Source organism: Hypanus sabinus, chromosome 1, assembly GCF_030144855.1.
Source record: "Hypanus sabinus isolate sHypSab1 chromosome 1, sHypSab1.hap1, whole genome shotgun sequence".
Taxonomy (NCBI): Eukaryota; Metazoa; Chordata; class Chondrichthyes; order Myliobatiformes; family Dasyatidae; genus Hypanus; species Hypanus sabinus.
This window is the reverse complement of record NC_082706.1, coordinates 110,025,628-110,048,260: the sequence shown is the minus strand read 5'-3', so window position 1 is coordinate 110,048,260 and position 22,633 is coordinate 110,025,628. Positions and strand designations below refer to the sequence as shown.

General features: G+C 39.3%; 1 long non-coding RNA gene across 1 annotated transcript in view; it reads right to left on the bottom strand.

Annotated features, from left to right (window-relative positions):
• Window positions 1-8,673: 8,673 nt before the first annotated feature.
• Window positions 8,674-22,633, bottom strand: part of LOC132378230 (uncharacterized) — a 32,675-nt gene continuing 18,715 nt past the window's right edge. The window contains exon 3 of the long non-coding RNA XR_009506939.1: window positions 8,674-9,064. This is a non-coding gene — a long non-coding RNA (uncharacterized LOC132378230). The remainder of the gene's footprint in view (window positions 9,065-22,633) is intronic.

Below are 22,633 nucleotides of genomic sequence, written 5' to 3'. Positions count from 1 at the left end.
TTATTTTAGTTTTTTTCTTCTATATTATGCATTGCATTGAACTGGTGCTACAAATTTCATGACACATGTGGCATCCCAGTGATAATAAACCTGATTGTAATCAGAAAGGATCTGGCAATAGCGGATTGGGACAGGCTGCTTTCCAGCAATTGTATATCTGGTAGGTGGGAGGCTTTCAAAAGTGAATTTTTGAGAGTACAGAGCCTGTCCAAATAAAAGGAAAGGATAACAAATGTAGGGAACCTTGGTTTTCAAGAGGCATTCAGACCCTGGTTAAGAAAAAGCTGAAGAGCATAGCACATACAGGCAGGTTGGAGGAAATGAGGTCTGTAAGGAGTATAAGAAATACAGGAAAACATTTAGGAAAAAAGTTAGGAGGGCTATAAGAAGGCATGAAGGTTGTCCTAGCAGACAAGGTGAAGGAGAATCCTAAAGGATTCTACAGATATGTTAAGAGCAAAAGGATGGCAAGAAACAAAATTGGTCCTCTGGAAGACCAGAATGGTAATCTATGCGTAGAGTCAAAAGAAATAGGGGAGATCTTAAATGGATTTTTTGCATATGCATTTACTTGGGAGATAGACACAACGTCTATAGATCCGAGGCAATAACCGCAGCGTGATCATAGCCCCTCTACAGATTACAGAGAAGGAGGTGTTTGCTGCTTCAGGCAAATTTGGGTGGATAAATGGCTAGGGCCAGACAAGGTGTTCCCTCGGACCCCATGGGAGGCAAGTACAAAAATTGCCAGGCCCTATCAGAGATATTTAAATCACCATTGCCAGTAGGCAAGGTATGAGAGGATTGTGGATAATTAATGTTCTGTTGTTTAAGAAAGGTTCTAAGAATAAACCAAGAAACCATAGGTCAGTAAGCCTGGCATCAGTAGTGGGAAAGTTATTGGAAGGTATTCTAAGGGACTGTATATATGCGTATTTGGATGGACAGGTACTGATTAGGGATAGTCTGTATGCTATGTAGATGATAGGTTGTGTCTAACCAATCTTAGAGCTTTTTGAGAAAGATATCAGGAAGGTTGATGAAGGCAAGGCAGTGGATGTTGTTCCCATGGACTTCAGCAAGGCAATTGACAAGGCCTTCATAGATCAAAGTATTGAATACTGGAATTAGGCTGTTACGTTGAAGTTGTATAAGATATTGGTGAGGACTAATTTGGAATATCACATGCAGTTTTAATCTTCTACCTAAAGGAAAGATGTAAATAAGATTGAAATAACATGGAGAAAATTTACAAGGATATTGCTGGGACTGAAGGACCCGAGTTATAAGGAAAGATTGACTAGGTTAGAATTTTACTCCCTAGAATACAGAAGATTGAGGAGAGATTTGATAGAGATATACAAAATTATGAGGGGTATATATGGGCAAATGCAAGCAGGCTTGTTCCATTGAGGTTGGGTGAAACTATAACCAAAGGTCATGGGTTAAGGGTGAAAGGTGAAATATTTAAGGGGGAAATGGGGAGAAATTTCTTCACTCAGAGGGTGGTGAGACTGTGGAACAAACTGTTGCAACAATTAACGGACGCAAGTTTGGTTTCAGCGTTTAAGAGAAATTTGGATCGGTACGTGGATGGGACATAGAGGGCTCTGGTCCAGGTGCAGGTAAATAAGACTAGGCAGTTTAAGTGGTTTGGCATGGACTAGATGGGTTGTCATTTTCTATGACTCTAGGATTTGTGTCAAATATCCTGGATAAATTTCATTCCCCGCCCCCCAATCTCTGTACTGCGTAAGAAAATGAACAAGGCATTCACACCAATTACTGTTTGTGGGGCCTTGTAATGAGAACACTGTTTGCTGTGATTTCTCATGTGATAGTATAATGGCATACTGAAATATGTTTTTGTCTACAAGACAGCTTTGGTTCTCTGAAATTTTCAGTAATTTATCTAAAGGTATATATATTACATATTCTTCTATTCCTTTGTTAATCATGTGGGCCTCTACTAAAAGCTTGTAACTTAGGTATCTATTATTTTATATCGAAGCCATCTGAACCCCTATATTCCAGTTTATACCTCTATCCAGATATATTGTTCTGTATAGAAACCATCTGATACCCTCCTTAAACTGCCAGCCTGTAATTCACCTCCAAATATCGATGGTTCAACATCTAATACACTGAATCCCACTAATAGGTTTCATCTTGTAATTCACTCCTAATTAGCCATTGTTCTGAAATATAAATGGACGAGGGAGCTAGGCGTGAGGAGTAATGAGTTTTTTTTTCTGAAGTCATTGCAGTGCCTCACAATAGCAGGCCTACTACAACACATATTGACTCCAGGAAAGCCATGCTGGTGAGAATGGTGAATCTGATCTATACATCGTAACTTTCATATGAAAACTATTAACTATCCGGGACTTCTGCACCATGAGTAATTTGATCATTCCTTCTACATCAAAAAACCAAACCAGCCAATCCACTGCTCACTCAAACATCTATGGGCTAACTTTATGTAAATTTATAGCCACCCTCAGCCCTCTAGGCAAATTCTCCTGAATTTCATTTATAATATGCAGTCTCCCTGAAACTCTCTGTGGGCCAGTTTTTTTTCTCAACTTGCAAATGTTACCAGTTCCATGGAACAATACATTATAAAGAATAACAAGTGTCTGGCACAGCCTTCTAGGCAGTAATTCAATCTTTGGATTTTGCTGACATTGGTAAAACCACTCCCTTGGTCGCAGTCTTGCACTTTACGATGGCTTGGGAACTGCTCAAAACAAATTACAAGCTTGTAACTCAAAGCCAGCTATCTACAGTGCAAAAAAAAAATACATGGGACAGCTCCAGGTCATTCTGAAAGCCTCTAATGGTGCTTTAAGTTGATGTAGCTCAAAATGTATGGTTTACATTGTCATCATACCTCTAGTCTTTGAATTATAGCTGCTATTTTACATACAGTATACGTTAAACAAAAACAGAGCATGGTCATTTTTAGTCAATGGCTGGCTCATTTGCCTGTGAATGTTCTGCTTACCAAAGGAAATATTGTTAACAGCCTGTTCTTTCACTGTTCTTAGCTATTCCCAGGATTCTATGAGGTTACAATCCTAAACTGTAAATGACCTGTTTGATAATGTATATCTTGTTCCATCAAAGAATCATCTCTTAGATGGGATGAAGGTTCGTCTGTGTGAACCACATCCAAACACAGCCTTGTTTCAAGAGGGAGTGATAACTTTAACCAACAAATTTGACAGTAGACGTGCCATTCCTCAGATAAGTAATTTTATTGCAAAAATAAAGGCTTTTTTTGGTGTTATGTCCGCTAACCAGAACCATTATCTTATCTCTGACCCCCTCTTATAAACGCCACAATTACTTCAACTTCTTAGAATTGTGCATTTGTTCAACTCTCCCTTCTTTACTCCATCGGGATAATGGTGTGGATTTTCCATGATCTTAATATTAAGTGAGGTGCAATCAGTATAAAATGTATAGAAAGCACGGATTTCCTAAAATGTATTCTAAAGAAACATTCAGTCAACAAGTGTGGAGGTAATTCTGCATTTAGTTTTAGGGAATACAACTTGCCTCAGTAGGAAAGTATTTTTTTAGATGGAAGGATGTGATTGTACTGCAGAAGGTGCTGAGGAAATTCATCAGGATGTTGCCTAAATTGAAGCATTTTAGTAATTAAGAAAGAATTTTATTTCCTCTGGAGCAGAGGGGACTATAGGGTGGTCCGATACATGTTGACTAAATAATAAGAGGGCAAGATAGGACAGATAGAAATTTTTTTTTCCTGTGGTGAGAGTGTCTAAGACAAAAGGGGATATGTCTAATGAAGGAAGTAGAAGAGATCTGAAGGTACTTTTCTTTTCACACAAAAGGTGGTTGAAATCTAGAATGCACTCCTTGAGCGCTTTTACAAAGCACTTGAATCAGAGGATTGTGGACAAAATAACACCATAAGACATAGGAACAGAATTAGGGCATATGGACATTAAGTTATGATTGATTTATTAGTCCCCTCAAATGGGATATTGTCATTCTCTTGTGCACTGACTCAGGCAAATCTCAGGTTTAGAAATGCAATCATTACTAAGCGTACAACCCTTCAAGGCCTCAGTGATCCTGTAGCTTTGGTCTCTCTCATCCCAATTATCATTGCTTCACCAATGCTAGCTGTACCTTCAACAACCAAGATCCTGGGCCTGGATAAACGTTTCTGCTTCCTTCTCTTCTTTTCCCAATTATGAATTCTCTTGAAGCCCACCTCTTTGTGCAAACTTTTATGCGTAGAAACATAGAAAATAGGTGCAGGAGTAGGCTATTCGACCCTCCGAGCCTGCACTGCCATTCAGTATGATCATGGCTGATCATCCAACTCAGAACCCTGTACCTGCTTTCTCTCCATACCCCCGATCCCTTCAGCCACAAGGGCCATATCTAACTTCCTCTTAAATATAGCCAATGAATTGGCCTCAACTGTTTCCTGTAGCAGAGAATTCCACAGATTCACCACTCTCTGTGTGAAGAGGTTTCTCCTCATCTCGGTCCTAAAAGGCTTCCCCTTTATCCTTAAACAGTGACCCCTCGTTCTGGACTTCCCCAACATCGGGAACAATCTTCCTGCATCTAGCCTGTCCAATCCCTTTAGAATTTTATACGTTTCAATAAGATCCCCCCCTCAATCTTTTAAATTCCAGCAAGTATAAGTCCAGTCAATCCAGTCTTTCTTCATATGAAAGTCCTGCCATCCCAGGAATCAATCTGGTGAACCTTCTTTGTACTCCCTCTATGGCAAGAATGTCTTTCCTCAGATTAGGACACCAAAACTGCACACAATACTCACTTATTGTAATTATTATTCATTCATTTCATTTTTCTTCCTCATGCTCCAATCTTGGTTACTTGATTAGAATGTACTTGATTAAGTCATTGTTAACTTCAAACTTACATTTACTCACTGTTTATCTTTATAAGCTTTTGTAATAAAGATAGAACTCTGCTAGATTTTTTGCCTAACTTAGTTTTTCATCCATATGTACATCACCTTGTCAAGGGCTTTCTGCAGGTTCGGTTAAACAACATCCACTGAATTTCCTTTATCTATCCTGAATGTTATTTTTTCAAAGAATTCCAAAAGATTTGTCAGGCAATATTTCTTCTTTGTTGTGTGCCTATGAGATTGCTTTTAAGAGCACCATGTGCTTGAGCTTACTCAGGGAAAGGCTATCTTAGATTGTGCGTTGTGTAATAACCCAGAACTTAGTAGGGAGCTTGATGTAAAGGAACCCTTAGGAGACAGTGATCATAATATGATTGAATTCATACTGGCAAAGGAACTTAATGTGTACTTTGCATCAGACTTCACTATAGAAGACACTAGCAGTGTGCCAGAGGTTTGTGAATGTCAGGGAGCAAGAGTTAGTGCCATTGCTATTACAAAGGAAAAAGTGTTAGGCAAACTCAGTTCTTAAGGTGGATAATTCATCTGGACCATATGGGCTGTACCCCAGAGTCCTGAGAGAGGTTACTGAAGAGATAATGGATGCATTGGTCACAACCTTTCATGAGTCTGACATGGTCATTGAGAACTGGAAGATTTCAAATGTTATTCCACTCATTAAGAAGTGAGGAAGGCAAAAGAAAGGAAATAATAGGTCAGTTAGCCTAACCTCAGTGGTTTGGAAAGTGCTGAAGTCTATTATTAAGGATGAGGTTTCAGGGTACTTGGAGACTAATGAGAAAATAAGTCAAAGACAGCATGGTTTCTGTAAAAGCAAATGCAATGTTGGCATTTACTTCAAGGGGAATAGAATATAAGAGCAAAAGGATAATGCTGAAGTTTTATAAGACACTAGTCAGGCCACACTTGGAGTTTTGTCAACAGTTTTGGGCCCGATATCTCAGAAAGGATGTGTTGTGACTGGAGAGTCCAGAGGAGGTTCATGGGGATGATTCTGGGAATGAAGGGCTTAGCACATAAGGAGCACTTGGCAGGTTTGGGCATGTATTCACTGGAATTTAGAAGAATAGTGGGGGTGGAATTTCATTGAAACCCACCGAATGTTGAAAGGACCAGATAGGGTGGATGTGGAGAGGATGTTTCCAATGGTGGTGGTATCCAGAACTAGAGGGTGCTGCCTCAAAATTGAGGGGTGACCTTTTAGAACAGAGGTAAGGTGGAGTTTTTTTTTAGCCAAGAGAGTAGTGAGTCACAGATTGTGGTAGAGGCCAATTCCATGGATATATTTAAGGTGGAATTTGATTGTTTCCCTATGAGTCAAGGCATCAAAGGATAAGGCAAGAAGGCAGGTGTGTGGGGTTGAGTGGGATCTGGGATTTGCTATGGTGGAATGGTGGAGCAGTCTCAATGGGCTAAATGGCCTAATTTTGCTTCTATGCCTTATGGTCTTATGGTCTTGACAATGGACTCCAACACCTTCTTAACCTAGCTACCTAATTATAGGCTAGCTGGCCTATAATTACCTGTCTTTTACCTCCCTTGCTTCCTAAAAAGTGGATGACACTTGAAATTTTCCATTGCTCCAGAACCATTCCAGAATCTAGAGATTCTTGAAAGATCGCTACTAATGCCCCCACAATCTCATCAGCTACTTTTTTCAGAACACTGGGTTGTAGTTTATCTGATGCAGATGACTTATCAGCTTTCAGATTTTTGGAGTCCCAAGCACCTTCTCCTTAGTAATAGCAACTACACTCACTTCTGCCCCAGACACAGTTGAATTTTTGGCATATTGCAAGTGTCTTCTTATTAAGTTAGTCCGCCTTTTCTTTGTCCACATTACTGCCTCTCCAGGGTTATTTTCCAGTAATCCAATATCTACTGTCACCTTTCTCTTACTCTTTATATATCTGATAAATTTTGGTATCTTCTCTTATTAATTTTGGCTAGCTTGTCTTAATATTTAACTTTTTCTCTTTTTTTAATAGTTTCCTTTTTTTTCCAAAAAGTGTCCTAATCCTCCAGATTCCCACTTATTTTTGCTATATTGTATGCCTTCTCTTCCACTTTTATGCAGACTTTGACTTCCCTTGGCAGTCACGGTAATGTTATCCTCCCTTTAGAATACATCTTCTTCTTTGTGACGCTTGTACCCTACGCCTTCCGAATTTTCCCCAGAAACACCAGCCACTGCTGTTCTGCGGTCAACTGCTGGAGTCCCCTTCCAATCAACTTTTTGGCCAGCTCCTCTCTCATGGCTGTAAATCCCTTTACACCACTGCAATACTGATACATCTGATTTTAGCTTCCCCTTCTCAACCTGAAGATGAACTCTGTTTTTCTCTGATAAGATGGCTATAGTGGGTGCAAGTTTGTAGAGATGTGTCCAAGCGGTCTGTTTCTGTGATGTATGACTATGACACTTACTCTCTGACTCTATGTCAGCATGTCTCAAGTCTTTCCTTCAACATTGACTCCTGGACTTTCTAAGTCAGTGCAAGAACTCCTGAGTAAATCACTCCAAGTCTGCCATCAGCTAAGTAAGCTTCTTTTCTCACCACAGAATGACATTGAAATATTAATTCAACACACAAAAGTTATCAAGAAGGTTAAGTCTCAGTTTTTGTTAGTAACATTCTTTTGAAAAGTGCTATCAAAGCGTCCACTTTGTCTCCCAGGCAATTGTATATAGAAGTGGAATAGCTAATAATTATGATCCAGGACCTCGGTTAATCCATCTAAAGTGTCACATAGTATAAAAAAAAACAGGACTTTGCCTTGTCCTGTCTATAGCCTTTGGACCTACCCTCGGTCTACCTGCCTTCAGTGATAACATTGTGTAGCTGTGGCTGCAGTACAAGAGCTTCAGAAATTTCCATTTACTTTGCTGCTGTTTAGGCAACTTATGGATTATTTTCCTTTTCTTTGCACTTTTCTCTTATTTTAAATTCAACGATCAATGTAGCTGCACAGACTGGGGAGAGGGGGGAGAGAAATGCTGAAAGAAGGACAGAAAATGCTAAGTGAGCGGAAAGAAAGGAGTGAAAAGACCGAGGAGAAAAAAGATCAGAAATGAGTGGAAAGATGTCTGAACAGAAAGAACACAGAAATGCCTGGGAAGAGAGGAGTCACAGATGTCTAGAAAGCATGGAAAGCAAAGGTTTGGGCAGTGAAGAGGTAGAATCTTCTGTAGACAAAAGAGGCAAAATGTCTGACCAGAGAGGAGAAAGAAATATATAACAGAGACTGAAACAACAACACACACAAAATGCTGGTGGAACACAGCAGGCCAGGCAGCATCTATAGGAGAAGTACTGTCGACGTTTCAGGCCGAGACCCTTCATCAGGATCTGTGCAGTATTTGTGAAGATACTTCTTCAGAGATACCGAATACTGATGCTGTCTGGATTCCTGAGTGAACAGAGAAATATAACAGCTGAACCATAAAATTTAGAAGATTGCAAATGGATGACTGAATCCCCAACCCTGACTTTACATAAGCCACCTAGTCTAACAGTATTCTCCTGTCTTTCCTTATACCCTTTAATACTGAAACTAGTTCAATGGTTCAAAGATTCATTTATTATTAAAGTATATGACTCTGAAATTCTTTTTCTCCGGATAGCCACAAAACCAAGAAAGAAAAGAATAGCAGCACAATCATCAATCCCCAAATCCCTCCTCCCCGCACAAAACAAATGACCCCCCCCCCTCAAATCTTCCTCTGACACACATAAAATGTGTAAGATTGGGCAAAAAACACAGATTACAATACAAAAAAAACCATAAGACCAAAAAATGTCCACAGCACGTCCACATTCAAAACGCAGAAAACCTGGGCAGCATTCTCCTTCTGTGTAGCAGAGCGATCTCACCAGCAATAAAAAGGCCGTCTTTCCTTTCTGGTAGCAGAGCGAATACCCAGTAATAAAAAGACAGGCAGTGTGCATTTCAGCCTGCATCATCACTTTAATCACTGAACAATGGAAGCTTCAATTGGCGAAATGGAGATGAGCATCGGCTTACAACCTTCTCACCACAAGATTCCTGCACGCTACAGCAGCCTCCTAGAATCCCCTCAGAGACTGTAGTGCGCTGAAACACCCAACGATCTCCAAACTGCTCCAACAATTCCAGAATCACATTCAAGATAAAAAAAACACACATAAAAGACACATAAAAGTAAGTTAAATATATGGTTTCATTATCTATCCAGAAGACAGAAAAACATTCAATCAAGCTCTTCTGAACTATATCTTCTATCCTCGAATATTACCTGTTGTAGTCAATTTTGGTGCTTGTTCTCAAAACCCATCAATGTCCCGCTGAAATATTCCTCATTCTCAAGCATTGACTTAAGCAAATCTCAGGTTTAGAAATCCAATCGTCACTGAGCATATAACCTTTCTAGACCTCAGTGATCCTACAGTTTTGGCCTCTCTCGTCACAAATATTCTTCACCAATGCAAACCTTCAGCTACCAAGGTCCTGAGCTTGAATAAACATTTCTGTTTTCTTATCTTCTTGTATCCATTAAGAAATCTTTTGAAGTCTACCTCTTTGTGCAAACTTTTGTTTATTTTTTGTAATTATTTTTTACTTGTTTCACTTTTTTCCTCCTGCTCCAATCTTGGTTACCAGATAACAGATGACCATAATGTACTTGATTAAGTGATTGTTAATTTCAAACTTACATTTACTCACAGTTTATCTTTATAACCTTTTGTAATAAATCTATATAATTTTGCAATATTTTTGCATAATTTAATTTTCCATGACCATTCAGCTCATTGAGTCTGCTCCACCATTTCATCAATACTGTTTTATTAACCCTCCCCACTTCATTCTCCTGCTTTGTCCTAGTAACTTTTGACACCCTTCCTGATCAAGAACCTATAAACCTCCACTTTAAACGTGCCCAGTGACTTTACCTCCATAGTCATCTGTGGGAATGAATTCCACAGATTCAGCACCATCTGGCTATTGAAATTCTTCCTCATCTCTACATATATACCATGTAATGTATTGTATTAGTTGTACATAAAGATGTGATGACATCATTCACTGTGCAATGTTCCTTTTTGAGGATTTCAGGGAAAAATACTCCGTATTTTCTTATTATATACAACAACCAATGTGGTCAAACATTGAACAAAGGTACTTGTTGTATTGTGTAGTACATGAACAACCCCCAAAATAAATTCCATAGTTGCTTCCTATACTCAAGTCCACATTTCCCTTGGTAATGGTTTCCCCACCCATCAAACCCTTTGACCTCATTACCCCAGGAACCCTGACTGTCAGATCACCCAATAGCTGGCCCTTTAAAATTTCTAATGGGCCTAATTGTCCTGTGGCCAAATCAGCCTGTCCCTCTCCCATCTCAAGCCTGAATGACCATTGGATAAGTATATCAGAAGCAAGAGGATAGTTATGGAAAAACTGGGATTCCTTTAGGGACCAAAATAATAACCTACACTTGCAGAAAGGCAATGTGGCTTCCTCTGGCGTTCACCAAGAAAAAGGATGTGGAAGGTAGTGAGCTCAGAAATGGGCATGTGTGAAATCTGGAGCAGGTCAGAGTTAAGAAGCAGGTGTTAGATATCATGAGATGCGTAAGGGTCGATAAATGTCCCAGGCTGGATGAGATCTCATTAGTTAATATCATCACAGAAAAATACAATATGGAAGCAGGCCCTTCAGTCCACTGAGTCCATTTAAAACAACTCATTTTACATCAGACAACACACACAAAATGCTGGAGGAACTCAGCAGGTCAGGCAGCATCCATGGGAAAGAGTAAAACTGTCAACATTTTGTGCTGAGACCCTTCAGCAGGGCTTCATTGAGACCCCCACACCTGTCTTATAAAAATCCAATTTTTTATCCTCCCCACATTCTCATCAACTTCACCCAGTTTCTACCACAGACCTTAACACCAAGGGCAATTTACAGTGATCACTTAACCTCCCAACTCATGCCTCTTTGGGATGTGGGAGGAAACCAGAGCACCAAGAAGAGAACCACACCGTCATCGGCAGAATGTGCACTTTCCACACAGACAGGATGTGAGCTCAAGATTGAACTCAGGTCTCTGGTGCTGTGAAGTTGCAGCCCTACCAGCTGGGCCATGCTGCCCAAGCATGTTGTGTTGCTATGGGAAACAAGGGGATGAGACAGCTGGGGCCTTGATGTAGGTGTTTTGATTTTTGTTAGTTGCAGGTGAGGCTCCAGAGTGGAGAAAAGCTGGTGGTATTCCTTTATTTTAAAACAACATTGGGAATAAGCTAGCCACCTACAGATGGGTAAGCCTGTGTCAGTGCTTGGGAAATTACTGGAAAAATTTGTAAGGGATAAGATTTACATACATTTAGAAAGGCTGGACTGATCGTGGATAATCAACATAGCTATGTGAAGGGTAAATCTCACCTTACTGATTTGATAGAGTTTTTTGAGGAGGTAATTATAAAGGTCATTGGAAGTTAAGTCGCAGTCATTGTCTACATGGACTTTGGTAGAGCATTTGATAAGGTCCTACATGGGAAATAACACATATGAGATCCAAAGAGAGCTGGAGAATTGGTCCAGAACTGGGTTGGTGACTGGAGGAAAAGGGTAGTGAAATATGCTTTTCTGATTGGAGATCTGTGACCAGTGGCGTATCACAGGGATCAGATCACCAATGGCATAAACATTGGCATTGTTGTTTAAAGCTACATCAGGATGTAAGATCAGATTGGAATTTGAACGGAGCATTGTCAAATAGATTTTAATCCCACCAGGTGTGAGGTGATGCATCTTGGAGAGTAAAATAGTGGTAGGAATGAACAGAAAGACCTAGGTATTCAAAGCCATAGTTTTCTGAAAGTAGCAACACAGGTAATCAGAATGGTGAAGAAAGCATATGGTATGCTTGTCTTCATAGTTTGGAGCATAGAATATAACAGTTGGGGAATTGTCTTCAATTTACAAAACACTGCTTTGACCGCACTTGGAGTATTGAGTGAAGTTTGGCCACCAAGTGATAGGAAGGAGAGAGTACAGAACACAACTAGCAATCAGATGACGACTGCAAAACAAACCCCATTCTTCCCGCCCTCCCATGCTCATATACAATCCTCTAAGACCACCACATTCTGCATTCTTCAGCCTCCAGGAGACTTGGGTTTAGACTCCGATTCAGACGTGAGCACTCAGACAGTGGACCTTGGACTACCCCAGTGGACTTGCATCGATTTGCAGACCCAGAGCTCCAGATACCAGGCCTCTACTTCTAGACTCCTGATGGGACCCTCAGGCCTTGATGTTAGGCATCAACCACAGGACCTACCACTCAATGGAATAGGGCCAGTAACAAACACGAAGGATCTCACACACCCTGCTAATGGACTGTTTGTCCCACTCTCATCAGGAATGAGGCTACATAGCATCCATGCCAAGACCTCCAGACTCAAAGACTAACCTCCAGACTAATTAGTTTGCCAAGCAGTCAGGCTGATGAACACCTCCACTCATTAACCCACCACTCCATACCTCTGAGCACCAATACTTTACCCTTTCCAGTCAGTAACATTATGTACCGACACTCCTGTGCTAGCGTCACTTTATGGACATACAATGAATATATGTATATAAACTGTTTACGTGCTGATACTTACTGATATTTTATTATTGTGTTCTTTATCTTATTGTGTTTATTTTGTGCTGAATCTGATCTGGAATAACAATTATTTCATTCTCCTTTACTGGAGTACTGGAAATTACATTAAGCAATCTTGTCAGTAAACAATTTTGAGACATGCAAGTTCTGAAAGAGGAATAGGCAAGATGAGATCATATCCCTTGCTCCTTTGGAGAATCATAGAGAATCAACGTTATCTAGGCATTGCCTATTATTGAGCAGTCTTGGGACAATACAATAATTCCAGCACCAAGCCTCCTAAGAAGTTCTGTCTGTAAAGGCTTCCACTTGGTTCCACTTCAGCTCCCACTCCACTTGGTAACAAATCACATCTCTTTTCTTGTTAATGAGAATGCCCAGTATTCCCACCTGCCCCTCTCTTCCTTCTCACCTAGAAAGTCTCCTGTAAGCTGTTCGTTTGAAATATTAGACAAAGCATTTGCCTAAAATGCCTAGTTCAATATCAGACTGGAAACATTTACTTGATTCTGTATTTTTACATTAATCCTGAAAATTAGATAGAAGGAAGTTTATCTATATGGGGCTGTACATCTTCCCAGACATTCCAAAGCACTTTGAGTCAATGCAAGTGAAACTACTTTTGATTTTAAAAAAATAAGCCCTGGAGTTAAATTGCACACACTAAGGTCTTGCAAGCAGTAGGATGAATGACTTACTCCTCTGCTTACCTAATAACTCATGTACTTAATTTTATTTATTCATTCATTATTATTATTATTTTGTTTTCCTCATATTTGCACAATTTGTTGTCTTTTGCACATCGGTTGCTTGTCTGTCTTTGTGTGTAGTTTTTCATTGGTACTATTGTGTTTTGTTTTATCTACTGTGAATGCCCTCAAGAAAATGAATTTCAGGGTACTATATGGTAACATAGACTATGCAGTTTGATAATAAATTTGCTAAGAACTTTGAAGAGCAGAACTTTTACTATTTAGTGATCAGGCAGGCAAAGCATTGATATAAGATCTTACCTGAAAAGTGACTCCTTTTGGCATTGCGATACTTGCTGAGGTCAGCTCTGAATTGCTGGTTTAGATTATACCTTTAAATCCCAGAGTGGAATTAAGCTGCAACTTGTCTATCAGAGAATGTTATCATTAACTTATTGCCTTGAACTGGTGTGGGGAAATTTCATTAAAATTGACAGCTTTTGTTGGCATCAATCCAGATAATTCATAGCAACTTTGTCAGGTACTCATGCAAGTACAGAACCTCAGCAATTCCTGACCAGTAAATTGTACTCCTATACCAGGAGAAGATCAAGGAAAACATCAAATACTAGAAAGTTGAAATTAAACTAGAAGATGCTGAAAACATGAAACAGGCCAAACTGCATTAATAGAAAGAGAACTGAGTACAATTAAATACTTATTTTATTAATATAATATGAAATGATTCACCAAGCAAAGAATTTTATTTCTAGATTAGATTCTAAGTGGAATTTGGGAAGAAAATGGTATCTTGCACTTCAATTCCAGATTTTGCTCTTTTTATTCATTGGGAGTTATGGGAATCACTGCAAGAGCATAACGTGAGTGCCTATTACATCAAAACACTTTTAAAGAAGTGTTTTGATATTTAGAACATTCTTAAATTTTACAGTATTTAGGTTTTTCATATGTTTATAAAATATTTGAATGTTCCTGAAGTTTGTGTAGCTTTCAAATATTCAGCAGTATCCAAAGTGCACCTTGTATTGTGCCTTTGATCATTATGGCCAAGCTTGATGTTTCTGAAAAAAGAGTAAAGGAAAAGATAGTGCAAAAACAATTAAAACAGTTAAAATCCAATGTTTTATATTCATTCTTTTGCATTTAAATGAATGGACTTGCTTCTCCTATCCATCTTGGCACAACATTTTCAAAAGTGGTCTTTGGCTTGAGCGCTCAGTAGTCTGTATGTAACTAGTGGTATTCTCCAGCAAAATCTACCTCTTCAGTTTTGTTTTTGCTCTCAAGAAATGCTTGAACTGTTTTCCTGGGGATAAATACAGAGCTGAGACTGTGTTGCCCATGGAAGTTGCCATCTTTTTGATAAGCCATTAAATCTATACTTACAAGCGGATGTTAAAGGTCACTTGATAGCATTTTGAAAAGGATGAGAGGAACACCGCTTTCTGTACTAACTAAAATTCATCGGGTAAGCAGTTGGAGATTATGCACTGTACTTTCTTTTTCATTTGAAGTACATGGTTGGCCTCAAAGTGTTTTCTGATGTCAGGTCATTGTGTACCTCTCAGCACAGTACATGGGGCAGACTTGATTTCTTAATTCCACCATTCCAGTGGGAGATTCACTTTAATTGCTCAGTTGGTTTAATTCTGCCTTTATCTGGGAATATACTACATTATAGTTTTCAATATTGATGCTTGAGTTCAAAGGGCACAACATTTATTAGTTTGAATAAATAACAGGTGCAAAAGGATGGACTGGCTGTTTGGTGAAAAGGGTTGATGCTGTAACATGGCTACCCTTGGCAAAACCTCAAATTGAACCCATTCTCTGTAAAAGATGATTACAGTGCTTAAACCATATCCCCTGCCTGCTTGCCTTATTCAATGTGACACTGGAATGCTTCACCACTGTACATTGTTCTGTCTAACAATTCCACTCAGACCGTCTGGTCAGGAAACAAATGCTCTCGTGTTTGTGCTAACGGGCCACCCAGAGATTCTGTTAAAACATCATCAAGCAAGTCTTTAAACAGTTGTCAAAGCTGCAATGTCAGAGAAGGCCCAAGGGACAACTGCTCACATTTGTCAGACTGTGAATACAGACAAAATCAGAAAGTAAGAAATCATGACATGGCAAAGACTATTCAGCCCATCCAGTCCATTCCTATTATAGGTTAAATCCAGTACATCTTTCCAGTGGTTCTATTCCATCCATTTATTTTGAATCCACAAACCCAATACAAATTCCACTAGAGTGTACTCCACCCTACTCACTTTCCTTTTCCCATTTATTCTTCCCAGGACTCTTCTCACCCACGTTATTTGATCCTGCTGACTCAGGAACATATTCTGCCCATTTCCCTGAAGAAAATGTCTTAGCCATTAGTGCTCATGCAACGTCAATATGGCCTTGCTAAAAAAATGGATTATTCTTACTGACTGATACAGTATGTCTCAATGCCCTGCTAATCCATCCACCCCAGAGCATTACCTTCCCCTCCCCAACAACTCAGGAACTGCCATAAATTGGCCGTAGGTCTGCTAATTCATATCAGCAGAAGAACGTTACAATAAAATCTACTACAGAAAATAGGTTGAAGTATAACTGAGGAAGAACTATCTTATCCTGTTTGGCCTACAAGTAACTTAGGTTCACATTATGCCATGAAATTTCTTTGGCAGGCCTAATTGGTTGTGGTAAATTTGGATGGGGCTTTGTAGTTCACCTGGGATTTATGCCCATGTTAGAGTAACACATCATGAGAAACTGCAAGGAGATTTCCAGCCTGGCAAGATTGACTCTTATTGCCCTCAGAACCCTAGAGACAGAGACAGTAAATATCACATCGTCTAAATGCCAAGACCAATTTTTTAGAAAGTGCTTTGCTTGGCTGGCTTTGTGTTTTTCCTCAGTTGCAACATGAACCCTAAAAGTACAAATTACAGGAAATTAACATGGAGGAACAGCAAGCAATTAGGAAGGTATATGTAGTCCAACAATAATTAGGCCTGCTTGCAATTGTCTAGGGTTTTGGTGTTAGCACACCTGGAATATTGAGTGGTGTTTTATTTGCCATAGCTAGGGAAGGATATTTTCAGTTTAGAAACAGTGGACTCATAATTTTGAGTGGGTTATCCTTTGAGAGGGGGTTGAGAAAGGATGACCTGTATTCACTGGAGATTAGAAGTGTCTAATCTTTTGGAACAAATAGTTTTCTTGAGGGGTTATTGTAGTACATGCTGAGTCTATTTCCTTCAGCTGAACAGTGTACAGTTTGGGAGCATGCATAGACATGTGGACAGTAGAAGCTCAGTCTCTGTGGATATTAAGGGAATCGAGGGCTATTTGGTTATTGCAGGAGGATGGGACTCAGTTAAATGCCCCATCGAATGGCAGAGCAAGTGCAGTAGGCTGAATGACCTACCACTATTTCTATTTAGAGATAATCGAGGAAAAGTTTATAAGGATATTTCCTAAGGTGACTGACTAAAGTCACAAGGATGGATTAGAGCAGTGGTTCCCACAGGGGGGTAATTTGATTTTTAAGGGGGGCAATTTGAGAATGAGTTATTAACAGTGAATTTTTTCTAGTAAGTCTGTGTGAGTATGAGTGTGTGTGCGAGTTAATACATATGTGTGTATACAGTATGCATACATAAAAATACTTGTGTGTATGGACATGTGTAATTGCGTATGTACTGTATATATAGTGTATCACCATCTTTACAACCATCAAATGGCTTTCATAATTAAATTAATGAATTGACTGATGTAGGAAGGAACGAATGAACAAGTCCAAACGAGTAAGAAACTCGTACGAGGTCGCGCCAATGCTGCTTTTTGCAGTAGCTTTCGGTTCTTGGTGGTGTGAAGGTGTGTACATTGTGTCATCTCTCTTAAACGGTGTATCTGTCTTTGTATGCTGTAGAAACGAATCGGCGTTGCTTTATTTATTTATTATTATTATTATTTTAATATCACTTAATTTTCTTTTTTTTACAATTTCTTAGTAATTTCTTCCTCAGAACTTTAACAGTCCTTTGGTTCTTTTATTTTTCTCTTTCACGAATGCCATGTTCTTTGGAAGCTTGTTTAAACCAAGTTAATGGTCTTTTAGGCTTCCTCCAGGTGAATAGGAGTTCACTTTTTGAATAATAAGAATTATATATCACCACAGGGGGCATCAGGATCTTAGAGGTGATTAGGTGGGGCATGGCCAAAAAAAGGTTGGGAACCACTGGATTAGAGAGATTGAGACAGTTTTTATTAGAGAAAAATAAAGTTGAGGGTATCTAGTGGGAGGTGTCTAGGATTAGAGGACACAGTATAAAATAAAAGAGACAAGGATTAATCATGACTTGAAGAGAAAATTGTAGAAGCAAATTGTAGTTGGAGCCTGGAATGCACTTCCTGCATGTGTGGTGGAGGCAGGTATGATTGAAAGCCTTCAAGAGGGAATTTCATAGGTCAATAGGAAGGAAAATTTACAAAGATGCTAAGAAAAGACAAGTAGTTGGAACAGTAAATATTTGTACTGGTAGAGAGACAGTACCGATGTGATAGGACTTTGCTGTGCTGTTACCACCTGAGATACTATGATATATTCTTTAATTGTTACAATAAGAGTTTTTACATGAAGATTGCCTTGATGAAAAAGTTCTCTACTCTAGAGGCTTTGGATTGTCAATCTTTGAATATGTACAAATGGATGTTACTATGAAGCTGCAAGACTGATGTTAAGACTTTAAAAAGATCAAGCAGCCTACTTGCTTGCATTGATATTTCTTTCTACATGATGTTAGTCACATATGGCCACTAATCTGGTAAGTGGTCTCGAAGATTAATATGGAAGGGTATAAGTATTAAGTGGAATTGGATTTGATTAGCATCCTCCAGCTGAACTGCCACCTTTTATGCTGTGAATTTTTAATTCTCAAAGAGGTTCTCAAATTTATACTTTATGCCACAATATATAAAAATTCTCATAGTTTCCTTAACAAGCCATACATCCTGCAGGATTCAGGAGGGTATCTCCATCCATTGAATTATCATTAGGTTTTTCATTCTTTTCAGTTGTTTTGAAGATTAAATAGCAAATTCTTTTGTTCCATCAGATTCAGTTTTATGGCCAAGAAAACTTTTCAATTTAAACATATATATGTACATGCAATTTATTTTATTACAGGAAATAGCATTTTGTACTCATAAGCTCAATATTAGAGAGACAATCCAACAAATCAATCATTCTAAAGCCCATGGGACTAAATCCTAACATTCCTGGCACATTTGGGACTGTACTGCTTGTCAGTGTCAAGACCTGTATATGTGCACCAGATACCCGAGGTGGAAGGTAACAAATGATTTACATCTGTTATTGGTTGGCTTTTAGGAGTTGTGGTGTCAGCTCCTGCAAATATGTACATTTGAAAAGTGGGTGCATTTAATTCATAAGATCATTGGTTACCAAAGAGTAGGTATTCAGTTTTTAGACCCACTGGACCCCTAGTGCAAGAACTATTCCTCAGAGTGAATTATGAGGCCTCCCTGTGGACTAAGCCTGAATTCCTTTCCCATCACGATTATATGACAGAAAGCAAAGCAGTGCTTTCAGAAAGAGAGGCCTTCCCAGCTGAGCAAAGGAAAGTTCCCTGTGATATCTACCAGCTTCAATCTCCATACAGCAAAGCATTAAGTGGGCTGAAGGTGGAGAGGTTGCAATTGGCCTCTTGAGTTAGAGTAGGGACAAATCTGGCCAGATTGCTATTCTCACTTCTGATCTCTGTCCTTGTGCATTGTTCAAATGTTCTGCCTTAATCAATATTTACATAAATGCCTTAAGAGGCTTGCAGTACAGTAGTTACAGCCATGAAGTACTTTCTACGCATTGCTAATGATTTTCCTGGTGGTAAACTGCAAAGTTTGGGTGCACTGTCAACTCGATGCAGTGTATACCTGCTATGCGCATCTTTCTTTTTTTAATCAAGGCCTCAATGTCTCTTGAAAATCAAGGTTCGCTAATCCTGTTATCTTTGCAAACTCTGTGCTCTCAAAATTTCACCTTTGAAGGCCTCCCACTTACCAAGTACACCTTTACTATAAACCTATCTTCCCCAAACCATACTTGCCAAATCCTTTCTGATAGTATCAAGATTGTCCTTTCTACAATTTAGAATTTCAACCCAAGGGCCAGACCTATCCTTTTCCATAATTACCTTGAAACTAACAACATTATGATTACTTGATGCAAAGTGCTTCCCTACACAAACTCTGTTACCTGCCTAGTTTCATTCCTTAATAGATCTAGTATCACGCTCTTGCCAGTGGGAATTTCTATGTACTGATTAAGGAAACTTTCCTGAACACATGTAACAAACCCTTCCCCATCCAGTCCTTTTACAGCATGGGAGTCCCAGTCAATACGTGAAAAGTCAAAATCACCTGCTGTCACAACGTTATTTTTCTTGCAACAATCTCTACAATTTGCTCCTCTAAATCCGGCAAACTGTTGGGTGGTCTATAATATAATCACATTAACGTGGTCATGCCGTTCGTATTACACAGTTCTAATCATGATGCCTTACTAGATGAGCTCTCTAGCTTGTCCAGCTGCGACATTTTCCTTGGCCAGTAATGCCACAACTCCCCCTTTAATCCCGCTTCTATCATGTCTAAAACTACAGAACCCCAGAACACTGAGCTGTCAGTTCTGCTCTTCCTTCAACCAAGTCTCATGAATGGCTCCAATATGCTGTTCCATGCCTTAAGCTCATCTACCTTTGCTAAAATACCCCTTGCATTCATTTTCCATTTTACTAATATAGCTCCACTCTTTCATAAGTAATTCTGCTGATCTGTGAAAAACTTGACCCACTCCTATTCCTAATTCTTATATTCTGATGTACTACTTCAATGCATTGTTGTAATGAATTGATCTGTATGAATGTTAGGTATGTTATTCACTGCTCCTGAGTACACGTGGCAATAACAAACTAACTTGCCAACTTAATATTACTTCATAAAGAGTAAATTCTTGATTTTTTTAAAATTCAAAAATTTGTAGAATCTTAGAGATCTACAGCACAGAAACAAGCCCTTTTACTAATTTAATTCCATTTGCCTGCATTGGGACCATATCCTTCCGTGCCTTGCCTATTCAAGTGCCCTTCTAAATTATCATAAACGTAGTGATTGTGTCTGTTTCCATTGTTTCCTTTGGCAGCGTTTCAGATTTCAGCCACTGTATGTATAAAAAAAACTTATCACTCAGATGCTTTTAAAATTCTTCACTTTCATCCTTAACCTATACCCTTTTATTTTTGACAGTCTACCAATAGATTAATCCTTAGTCTACCTAACCAATTTATGCTTCTGATAATCTTATGTATCTCTATCTGGTTATCCCTCAGCCTCCTTTTAACAAACAACATGGAACAGTACAGCATAATATGGGCCCTTTGACCCACAATGTTACGCTGATCTATATAGAACTACTCCATGCTTAATCTAACCCTTTCCTCCTACTCAGCCCATAGTCCTCCATTTTTCTTTCATCCATGTACCTATATAATTAGAGTATCTTAAATGCCCCTAATGTATCTGCCTCAACGATCACTCCTGGCAATGCATTCTAGGCACTTACCTCTCTTTCTGTAAAAATCTGAGCTCTGACATCTCTCCTAAACATTTCTCCACTCATGTCCTCTAGTACTAACCATTGCCAACCTGAGAAAAAGGTACTCTAACTCTATTGCTTATCATCTGATACAATCTATCAATTCACCTTTCATCCTCTTTTGTTCCAAAATGAAAACTCCTAGCTCACTCAACTTTCCATATAAGATTTTCTCTCTAATCTAAGCAACATCTTCTTAAATTTTCTCTCACCCTCTCTAAAGCTTCCTATTCTGAGGCAACCAGAAATGAACACAATACTCCAGGTGTGGTCCAACCATTGTTTTACACAGCTGCTACATTACCTCATGACTCTTGAACTCAATCCCCAACTAATGAAAGACAACACATCATACACCTGCTTGACTAACCTATCAATTTGTGCTGCAACTTGTGGACCCCAAATTTCACATCCTATTTATGGTTTAGTGAACTCGGCCTTTTTCCCTTGGAGTGACGGAGGATGAGCGGTGACCTGATAGATGTGTGTAAGATGATGAGAGGCATTGATCATGTGGATAGTCAGAGGCTTTTTCCCAGGGCTGAAATGGCTAACGTGAGAGGGCACGATTTTAAGGTGCTTGAAAGAAGGTACAGAGGAGATGTGAGGGGTAGGTTTTTTACACAGAGAGTGGTGAGTGAGTGGAATGGGCTGCGGATGGTGGTGGTGGAAGTGGATATGATAGGGTCTTTTAAGAGACTCCTGGATAGGTACATGGAGCTCAGAAATATAGAGGGCAATGGGTAACCCTAGGTTATTTTTAAGGTAAGGACATGTTCAGTATAGCTTTGTGGGCTGAAGGGCCTGTATTGTAGGTCTTCTATGTTTCTATCCTTCTGTTTCTCAACAATGCTAGAAATTCTTCCATTAAGTTTGTCCATGCAAAGTGTATCACTTTACATTTTTCCTGATTGATTTCCATCTACCACTTAACAGCCCAGCTCTGCATCTTGTCTACATCCTGTTATAACCTACGACAATCTTATATGCCACCCACAACATCACCAACATTCATGTCATCTGCAGACTTACTAATCCACCCTTTCGCTTCATCATCTAACTTATTTGTAAAATTCACAAAGAGCAGGGGACCCAGAACAGATCCCTGTGGAACACCACTAGTCACTGACCTCCAAACAGAATACACTCTATTACCATCACCGTCTGCCTTCTGTGAGCTAGCCAATTCTGAATCTCCATTGCCAAGTTTCCCTGGATCCAATGTCTCATGATTTTCTGGATGATTCTTCTATGAGGGAACCTTATCAAGTGCCTTGCTAAAATCCACGTACACCTCATCCACTGCTCTACCTTCATCAATTTAGTTATGGGGAGAGATTGGACTGGCAGAGTTTGTTCTCCCTTTGCTCCCCATGCCTAAAGTCTGTCAGCTTTGGCAGCATCATTGGGAGGTGTCGTACAAATGTCAATTTAGCTGCTTCAAAGCAGAATTTTGCCCCTTGTGCAGCCTGAGAGGAATACTTGCAATTTCTAATCATTCCCTTCAAAAACGCATGAACTCTACAATCCAAGCAATTTCTGTATGAACTGCAAACTCAACTATTAAACACTATAATATACTTCACACGTTGGGAGTGTGCTTCCAGATTCTCGGGTCTGGGTCAGCTGTACGTAAGATA